Raw genomic sequence first — 11,161 nt, 5'->3', positions numbered from 1 at the left:
ATTGCTTGGAGAAAAAAGTTACAAGTCAGGAAATACAGAATTTTGTGCTCCTTCCAATTTTGAATGTTGTGATGTTAGACTGGAATTGGAAGTATCACTATGAACTCACGAATTTTTTTTTTCTGGCCACGACTCAAGGCAGGTAGAATCTTAGTTCCCCAACCAAGGATCAAAGTCAAGCCCCTTGCAGTGCAAGTGTGGAGTTTTAATCCCTGAACCACCAGGGAAGTCCCTGAACTCGGGATTTTTTAGGTATATATATACACAGATGGATAGATATAGGGCTAGAGATGTGAGTGTAGAGAAGTGTGTAGAAATATATTTCCAAGCTTTATTCTCTGAGATGGCCTATAAGCAGTGACACTCCAGTACACAGTGCCTAGGTCTTGGTTTCTAAGACCTAGTAAGAGAAACCAGAGCTCTTTCGGGAAATGGCTGATTCTGAGATTACATAGGGAAAGTACAAGATGAGCCTGTAATACTCTTGTGCTGCCAGAAAGGGAGGACGTGCTAAAAAAATTGGGGGCATGTTAAAAGGACACAGGAACCAACTTGAAGGGGCTCCCATAGCCAAATTTGGGACAATTTGAATATTAAATAAGTAATGATAGAAATAATCCATAGAATAAAATCAATTCTTATGAGACCATACTGATACAAATAAATAACCAGATAAGTAAATAAATGGGAAAGGCAAGAGCTCTTCTTTACAGTAGAATTCCAATAAGTGCAGAAGAAATGATGCAAGTGGAAAATCACCACTTGGCAAACACCAGATTAATAATGATTGCAGGCAAGAATCCTCAGTAGGGGCTGAAACTGGTTGATCAAAGTAGGAAGAAACAGGATGCTTGCATGATCTCAAAGTTACCTTGCCACAACATCCCATTAATTACAAAGAGGAAAAAAAAATTGTAAATTTATGCTTGAAGAAACCTGGCAGACACTACTGTAACCAAGTGATCAAGGTCAATGTCACTTGTCATAAGTCACATAGACATCAGGTACGTTCTGATATGATGCACTGAGAAGGGTATTTTTGCTCCACATGCAAAACCTCAATTGACTCATGAGATAACATCAAACAAATTGAGGGACAACCTACAACTAGCCATGAGAGACAAGAAAAGAGTGAGGAATTATCATGGATTGCCGGTGCCTAAGGAGACAGGAGAACTACATACAACGTGGGGGCCTAGGCTGGATCCTGGAGCAGAAAAAGGACATCAGCAGTGACAACACTCACCAGCCCAAACTCAGCAGCAACAGAGCTGTAGTTGAACCAGTTGAATTTACTGCTCATCAAAACAAGGGAGAACGGGCACCATGGAGCAACATGAAGTGTCTTAGTAAGAGGGGGTTAGAAAGGACTTAGAGATTTGGGCTTATTAAGTGATTTGGGGGAGAGTTCAAGAAAGCAGAGCTTTGCTTTAGATGGAATGCTGTCAGGAACAGGGAGTAAATCCATGATTGCATGCCTCAGTAAATCTTATCTTTAAAGTGGGAGGAATGGCGCAGGGTAACTCTGTAGTTAGGGAAGCAGCAGTCACTCACAGTAGCCAGGATGGGGTGTATTTGGTCATTTTTATTTAAACAATGTTCATGCTACTGTGGGCCACGTTTCTCTTTCTCAGTGGGACAACTGTTGAAATTCTAAGATCTAATTATAAACTGTGGAAAATTCTGAAAGAGATGGGAATACCAGACCACCTGACCTGCCTCTTGAGAAACCTGTATGCAGGTCAGGAAGCAACAGTTAGAACTGGACATGGAACAACAGACTGGTTCCAAATAGGAAAAGGAGTACATCAAGGCTGTATACTGTCACCCTGCTTATTTAACTTATATGCAGAGTACATCATGAGAAACACTGGGCTGGAGGAAGCACAAGCTGGAATCAAGATTGCTGGGAGAAATATCAATAACCTCAGATATGCAGATGACACCACCCTTATGGCAGAAAGTGAAGAAGAACTAAAGAACCTCTTGATGAAAGTGAAAGAGAAGAGTGAAAAATTTGGCTTAAAGCTCAACATTCAGAAAACGAAGATCATGGCATCTGGTCTCATCACTTCATGGCAAATAGATGGGGAAACAGTGGAAACAATGGCTGACTTTATTTTTCTGGGCTCCAAAATCACTGCAGATGGTGACTGCAGCCATGAAATTAAAAGATGCTTACTCCTTGGAAGGAAAGTTATGACCAACCTAGACAGCATATTAAAAAGCAGAGACATTACTTTGCCAACAAAGGTCCGTCTAGTCAAGGCTATGTTTTTTCCAGTGGTCATGTATGGATGTGAGAGTTGGACTATAAAGAAAGCTGAGCACAGAAGAACTGATGCTTTTGAACTGTGGTGTTGGAGAAGACTGTCGAGAGTCCCATGGGCTGCAAGGATATCCAAACAGTCCATCGTAAAAGAGATCAGTCCTGGGTTTTCATTGGAAGGACTGATGTTGAAGCTGAAACTCCAGTACTTTGGCCACCTGATGCAAAGAGCTGATTCATTTGAAAAGACCCTGATACTGGGAAAGATTGAGGGCAGGAGGATAAGGGGACAACGGAGGATGAGATGGCTGGATGGCATCACCGACTCGATGGACATGGGTTTGGGTAGACTGCAGGAGTTGGTGGTGGACAGGGAGGCCTGAAGTGCTGCAGTTCATGGGGTTGCAAAGAGTCGGACACGACTGAGAGACTGAACTGAACTGAACTGAATTATACTAGTACATAGTATTTTATCAGTGTTCTTTTCCTAGTTGCAGCAATAGTACTATGGCTATGTAAGGTGTCAACATTAAGGGATGTCAGATGGGGGAACTCTGTATATGATTTAGGAATATTTTTGTAAGTCTAAAATTATTCCAAAATAAAAAACCAAAAAAGCAACTCAGTGTGTGAAGCAGAAATTGTTCAGCACCAGGTGAAGAAACTGCCTTGCATACTGGGGCTGTGTAATATAACACAAAAGACAAAACACAAAAGCATTATATGTGTGACAAGATGGTCCTAAGAAGGGAAACTGAGTTGGATTAAAAGGAAGATTCAGATTACCTACGTGTATATAATTGAGTCACTTTGTTGCACAGCAGAGATTGGCACAATATTGTAAATCAATTATTCTTCAACAGAAGAAATAAATAAATCAATAAAAAGAAGATTCAAGTCTCCCATTTAGGGCCTACTCCAGGGTGATGCACATTGAGTAGAAGCACCATTTCCACTGTTCAGTTTGCCCAGCTGAATGAATATACATGTACTAGAAGTAGGGCTGCCCCTACCACACTGGAAGGCAGTAGAGACCTGGGGCTCACACGTTCACTTCTGATTCCTTTCCTTCTACAAGCAAACCCTGGTGCCTCATGAAGAGAGCTGAAATCTCCCTCCCCCCACTCCACACACAGTACCCTGAGCCTCCGGCCCTTTACCTGAATCCACCTTTCCATTTCATGCCCCTACCTGGATCTTCTCTCTGAAAAAAATCATTCTTTAGGAGGAACTGTGCCAAAAGTGAGTTAATATTCCCCATGTCAAAATCACACATTTCTTGTGCTTTTAAAATAATGCTACCCAAGGCAGGCAAAATTTCGGGAAAAGAGGCAGGTTGTAGGAACTTGGTGAAAATATAATCCTATCAAAAAGCAATTTGGCAATGTTCATCAAGAGCCTCAAAAGGACCGCACATTCTACCCAATAATTTCACTTCTGGGACAATATCCAAAGGAAGTCATCAAGAATGCAGAGTGATTTTTGCACAGATTGTTAAAAACCATGGATGAAACACTTGTGTAAGTGTGTGTTAGTTGCTCCGTCATGTCCGACTCTTCGTAAAGCTATGGACTTCCCACCAGGCTCCTCTGTCCATGGGATTTCCCAGGCAAGAATACTGGAGTGGGTTGCCATTTTCTTCTCCAGGGGATCTTCCTGACTCGGGGATCAAGCCTGGGTCTCCTGCATCACAGGCAGAAGCAACCCCTACTAAAATGAGAGTAACTGGAGCTTTTAATAGGTATAAACTACCACACAGGGGGAAATGAGAGAGGAGAAAAATAGAAACAAAATTTTGAAAGCTGGAAAGCAAATAACTTGGCAGGACCAAAAGAACAGAATCCTAAGCTGGCAGCAAAGGATGCTGATGACCATCCCAATTTTCATCATGTGTATGTGTGCTCAGTCGCTCAGTCATGTCCGACTCTTTGCCACCCAGGCTCCTTTGCCACCCAGGCTCCTTTGTCCATGAGATTCTCCAGAGAACAGTGCTAGAGTGGGTTGCCATTTCCCTCTCCAGGAGAGCTTCTCAACCCAGGGATTGAACCCATGACTCTTAGGTTTCCTACATTAGCAGGTGGGTTCTTTACCACTAGTGCCACTTGAGAAGCCCTTCAATTTATATCACAAAATCTCTCAAAAGGTTGAGGAATTGATGGCTCTAGATCTCTCAGAAAGTGAAGGAGAAGGCTGAAATATGGATGAGTCTTAAAGGCCATGTTAAGAAGCAATTGGATCCCAGTTTTCTACCCTCACCCCGACATTTCATGGCCAGATAATGGCCAGGTGATGGCCAAGCTCCAAGCTCCAACAGATTAGAAGCTTCTTCCCTGAAGAGAGTCAATCCAAGGGTTTTCAGGGACTGCAGAAAGACTAGCACAGCAGGTCACCCTGAAAACTGGGGGCTCAAGGGCATGTGTGACAGTGGCTGTGCACTTCCCCCAAGGCAGGAGAACTGAAGAGTGAGCCTCATGGGAAAAGGCTAAAAGATCCCAACATCGGAAGCCCCTCAACCACCTCACCCAGCCCATGAGGTCACAGTTGGCGGACTTCATTGGCTGTTCAGGGCATCCAGTCATCTTTTTAGTTCCTCATTTCTTTCTCTTTTTTTCTAATATTATTTTTAAATCATTTAAGACTTTCAGAAAAGTTGAAAGAAGAGTACAAATAACCTCCATACACCCTGTGTTCATATTCCCAACTGTTAAATTTTTCCCTATGTTTGCTTTATCATTCTCTCCCTCTCCATCATCCCTCTCTCCCTCTCTCTGTCTCTGTCTTCCCCTATCTCTCTCCCCCACCACCCCTTTTCTCCAGTTTTTTCCTGAACACTTTTAAGGTAAATTGCAGATATGCCCCTAAATGCTTCAGAGTTTTTATCCTAAAAATAAAGTAAATGCTTATATAACCACAGTACAATTCTGAAAATCAGGGGATTAACATTGATACAATACTATTATCTACCTACAGGCCTTATTTAAATTTGGTCAATTTCTCCAATAATGTCCTTCACAGAAAACAAATTTTCTGGCCCAGGCTTATATATTGCATTTAATTGGCACATCTCTCTACTCTCCTTTAATCTAGAACAGTTTCTCAGCATCTGTGTGCCTATGTGTTTCATCACTTTGACATCTTTGAAGAGAAAAGGCTGTTTATTTTGTAGAATTTCCATCAATTTGGATTTGTCTATTGTTCCCTCATGATTCAGTTTAGTTTGTTTTTTTTTTTTTCTCCATATTGGGCAGAAATGCCTCAAAAGTGATGCTGTGCTCTCTTCATTGAAGCCTATCAAAAGATACAAAAGGTCAATTTGTCCTATTTTGGGTGATGTTCACTTGGTTTCTCCACTGTACATTTACTCTGTAAATGGAGAGGAAATTTCGAGACTATGTAAATGTCCTGTATTCGTCAAACTCACACACACTCATTTTAACATCCATTATGATTCTTGCCTGAATCAATTATTACTGTGATTGTTGCCACGTGGTGATTTTTTTTTTTTTTTTTTTTTGCTGTGCTAGCTCTTCATTGCCACGTGGGCTTCTCTACTTGTGGTGTTCGTGCTCAGTGATCCTGCAGCATGTGGGATCCTAGCTCCCCAACCAGGGATCAAACCAGCGTCATTAACATTGGAAGGCAGACTCAACCACTGGACCACCAGGGAAGTTCTCAAATGGTGATATTTTAAATTCTATTATTCCTTTCACATTTATTAGCTGGCATTCTATTGTTTTTTTAAAAAAACTTTTCTTCCCTCCTACTTACTTATTAATACATTTATATACATATGGACTTGAAGATTCTTATTTTATTCAATGGTTATAGTATATTATTATCATTTATTTTGGTGATATTATTTTGGTAAAGATATTAAGAAGAGGTGGCAAGAATACACAGAAGAACTATACAAAAAAGATCTTCATGACCCAGATAACCACGATGGTGTGATCACTCACCTAGAGCCAGACACCCTGGAATGCGAAGTCAAGTGGGCCTTAGGAAGCATCACTATGAACAAAGCTAGTGGAGGTGATGGAATTCCAGTTGAGCTATTTCAAACCCTGAAAGATGATGCTGTGAAAGTGCTACACTCAATATTCCAGAAAATCAGGAAAACTCAGCAGTGGCCACAGGACTGGAAAAGGTCAGTTTTCATTCCAATCCCGAAGAAAGGCAATGCCAAAGAATGCTCAAACTACCACACAATTGCACTCATCTCACACACTAGCAAAGTCATACTCAAAATTCTCCAAGCCAGGCTTCAACGGTATGTGAACCGTGAACTTCCAGATGTTCAAGCTGGATTTAGAAAAGGCAGAGAAACCAGAGATCAAATTGCTAACATCCACTGGATTATCAAAAAAGCAAGAAAGTTTCAGGAAAACGTCTACTTCTGGTTTATTGACTATACCAAAGCCTTTGACTGTGTGGATCACAACAAACTGTGGAAAATTCTTAAAGAGATGGGAATACCAGACCACCTAATCTGCCTCCTGAGAAATCTGTATGCAGGTCAGGAAGCAACAGTTAAAACTGGACATGGAACAACAGACTGGTTCCAAATTGGGAAAGGAGTACGTCAAGGCTGTATATTGTCAATGTGCTTATTTAACTTATATGCAGAGTATATCACACTAAACTCTGGATGAAGCACAAGCTGGAATCTAGATTTCTGGGAGAAATATCAATAATCTCAGATACACAGATGACACCACCCTTATTATAGAAAGTGAAGAACTAAAGAGCCTCTTGATGCAAGTGAAAGAGGAGAGTGAAAAAGTTGGCATAAAACTCAACATTCAGAAAACTAAGATTATGGCATCCGGTCCCATCACTTCATGGCAAATAGGTGGGGAAACAATGAAAACAGTGACAGACTATTTTTGGAGCTCTAAAATCCCTGCAGATGGTGACTGTAGCCATGAAATTAAAAAATGCTTCCTCCTTGGAAGAAAAGCTATAATGAACCTATACAGCATATTAAAAAGCAGAGACATTACTTTGCCAACAAAGGTCCGTCTAGTCAAAGCTATGGTTTTTTCCAGTAGTCATGTATGGATGTAAGAGTTGGACTATAAAGAAAGCTGAGTGCCAAAAAATTGATGCTTTTGAACTGTGGTGTTAGAGAAGACTCTAACAGTCTAAGAGTCCCTTGGACTGCAAGGAGATCCGACCAGTCCATCCTAAAGGAAATCAGTCCTGAATATTCATTGGAAGGACTGATGCTAAAGCTGAAGCTCAATCTCCAATCTTTGGCCACCTGATGCGAAGAACTGAGTCATTGGCAAAGACCCTGATGCTGGGAAAGATTGAAGGCAGGAGGAGAAATGGGATGACAGAGGATAAGATGGTTGGATGGCATCACCGACTTGATGGACATGAGTTTGAGTAAGCTCCGGGACATGCTAAAGGACAGGGAAGCCTGGCGTGCTGCAGTTCACAAAGAGTTGGACACAACTGAGTGACTGAACTGATTTTGGTGATCCAAACTTTTCCAGGTTTGACCAGTGGAAAAATTCCCAGGAACTAGGGCAAAACATCAGACTAAAAATGAGAGAAAAAATTAAAAATTTTAAATTAAAAACTAATTAAATTAGTCCAAGAGGTCCATCATCCAATAATAGGACTTCCAAAGAGGACACACACACAGACACAGACACCACACGGTGACATAGGGACACACACAAACACATATACAGAGACACAGACCCATATACCCAAACTCAGATACAGACACAAACATGGACACACACTGGAAGAAATCATCAACAAGAAACTTAAAGTTCCCAAAATGAAAGTGTTTACATTGGAAGAACTTTTGGAAAGCCCATTACAATGCATGACTGGTCAGAGCTCTAGGGACAAAGGAAAGACCCTACAAGATTCTAGAGGCTGGGGAGTAGGGCAGATGACCACATACAAAGGGTCAAGAGCCAGAAAAGCCTCATATTTCTCAACAGCACTAGAAGCCAGAAGCCAGCGACTTCGAATTTCTGAAAGCAACTTTTTCCCACCTTCAGTTCTCTACCCAAATTATCAGTCAGTTCTAAATCTGTTCAAACTACCAATCTCAGACATTCAAGTTCTCAAAAGTTTTCATTTTTAAGCACTCTGTCTTAGGAAACTATTGGAGGAGGTGTTCTACCCAAAGCGGGTAGTAGACCAAGAAAAGGGCTTCCCTGGTGGCTCAGATGGTAAAGAATCTGCCTGCGATGCAAGAAACCTGGGTTCAATCCCCGGTTTGAGAAGATCCCCTGAGAAGTAACTGGCAACCCACTACAGCATTCTTGCCAGGATAATCCCATGGACAGAGGAGGTTGGCAGGCTCCAGTCCATGGGGTCACAAAGAGTTGGATATGATTAAAGCAACTTCACATACACAGACCAAGATAAAAGAGACCAGAGATATAGAAAACAAGGGATCCAGCACAGGAGAAAGGAGAAAAGATCCCTGGATGATGGCAAAGGTTGGTCCCGGGACATAGCTGTGCACTAGGCATGGGGCTATGTAGTCCACAGGGGAGCAGGTTGGAAGGCTTCAAGAGCTATACCTTTGGGAAGATGCAAATACAAAACCTGATGCATCTGAATGTTTTGAGAGATAATTTAGACCATTGGCGAAGTATTTGGATTTGAATTAACAGTAAATATATAGAAAACCAAGCAAAGGAATAAACCACACAATTAATTTCTGAGGGGAAAAAAAAATTTATGAAGGAAAGGAAAAAATGAGCATTGTGTACTACATGGCTCAGCTTTGAATGGCATTTACGTAGACACAATAATCGAAACACTGTTAAAACAACCAGATTAGGCCCAAGATGGAGTCACTCATGCTAAGCCACATGCCAGCAAATCAAAATTTAACTAAGTATCTATGCTCTGCTCTCCCCAAAAAGGAGGCCTAGCTCAACCAACCAATCAGAGTTTGCCTGCTCCACACAAGGTACCCAACCTGGTCCAACACTTCTTTTTGTGTCAAATGCCTAGTATGACTTCCTTGTCCCTGCTCCCTTTATTCCACTAAAATCTCTCACCTAGGGACTGCCCTGGTTGTCCAGTGAGTGGTTAAGACTCCACACTCCCAATGCAGGGGGCCTGGGTTCCATCCCTGGCCAGGGAACTAGATCCCATATGCCGCAACTAACACCCGGCGCAGCCAAATAATTATTTTTTTAAAAAAGAAAGAAAAAAGAACTCTCACCTTGTACAGCTCTGCAGAGCTCCTTTCTGTCTGCTAGATTGGATGATGCCTAATTCATGAATCACTGAATAAAAACCTACTGGAACAGCACGTTGTCTGTGGAAATTTTTCTTTTCATAACACTACATATTGACTTAGCCAGAATGGTGATATATTCATTTTTGGAGAATGGGAAGAGTGTGTATAGGAAGGGAGGGCTAGGAAGAAAAAAATAAAGCAAAACATCTTTATCTTCCATAACGGAGATTCAATAGATAATGCAGACAATAGGAAAAAATAAGACGTCTTCATTCAAACCTGGTATTTAGAGAAGTGGTAAGTAGACCATCATGGCATCTGGTCCTATCACTTCATGGGAAATAGATGGGGAAACAGTGGAAACAGTGTCAGACTTTATTTTTCTGGGCTCCAAAATCATTGCAGATGGTGACTGCAGCCATGAAATTAAAAGACGCTTACTCCTTGGAAGGAAAGTTATGACCAACCTAGATGGCATATTCAAAAGCAGAGACATTACTTTGCCAACAAAGATCCGTCTAGTCAAGGCTATGGTTTTTCCAGTAGTCATGTATGGATGTGCGAGTTGGACTGTGAAGAAAGCTGAGCGCTAAAGAATTGATGCTTTTGAACTGTGGTGTTGGAGAAGAGTCTTGAGAGTCCCTTGGACTGCAAGGAGATCCAACCAGTCCGTTCTAAAGGAGATCAGTCCTGGGTGTTCTTTGGAAGGAATGATGCTAAAGCTGAAACTCCAGTACTTTGGCCACCTCATGCGAAGAGCTGACTCATTGGAAAAGACTCTGATGCTGGGAGGGATTGGGGGCGGGAGGAGAAGGGGATGACAGGTGATGAGATGGCTGGATGGCATCACCGACTCAATGGACGTGAGTCTGAGTGAACTCCGGAAGTTGGTGATGGACAGGGAGGCCTGGCGTGCTGTGATTCATGGGGTCGCAAAGAGTCGGACATGACTGAGTGACTGAACTGAACTGAACTGAGTAAGTAGACCAAAGAATTAGCTGAAAGATATTTTTTTGCCACCATGTGACAAGGCAAATGGAAAGGAAGAGGTGAGGGGCAGCTGTTGTTTTTTCAACAGTCCCTGCATCACTATATGACTCTCCAAAGTATATACATCTATAACTTTGCCAAAATTTTTTTCTAAAGCAACACTAAAAGATTTTAAAGATAAGAAAGAGAAGATGTATGCATTGAAATTATATAATCACACCATTATTTTAAATAGCAAAGTTGTATGTAATTTAAATTCCCAAGAGTAGAGAAATGCCTGTGTATTTAGGGTTGTGCTGTCCTGTGCTTAGTTGCTCAGTGGTGAGGAACTCTTTGTGACTCCATGGACTGCAGCCTGCCAGGCACCTCTGTTCATGGGATTCTCAAGGCAAGAATACTGGAGTGGGTTGCCATGCCTTCCTCCTAACCCAGGGATTGAACTCAGGTCTCTGCATTGCAGGCAGATTCTTTACCATGTGAGCCACCAGGGAAGCCCAAGAATACTGGAGTGGGTAGCCTATCCATTCTCCAGGAGATCTTCCCGACCCAGGAATCAAACCAGGGTCTCCTGCATTGCAGGCAGATTCTTTACCAGCTGAGCTACCAGAGAAGCCTGTATTTAGGGTTGCACCCACACAATTATATATGTAAGTAAATTAAAATACCATTTACAGAGA

Source organism: Bos grunniens, chromosome X (assembly GCF_055505025.1).
Source record: "Bos grunniens cultivar Pamir isolate PY7600 chromosome X, Bosgru_T2T1.0, whole genome shotgun sequence".
Taxonomy (NCBI): domain Eukaryota; kingdom Metazoa; phylum Chordata; class Mammalia; order Artiodactyla; family Bovidae; genus Bos; species Bos grunniens.
The sequence above is the reverse complement of the archived record's forward strand: the minus strand, read 5'-3'. Positions refer to the sequence as shown.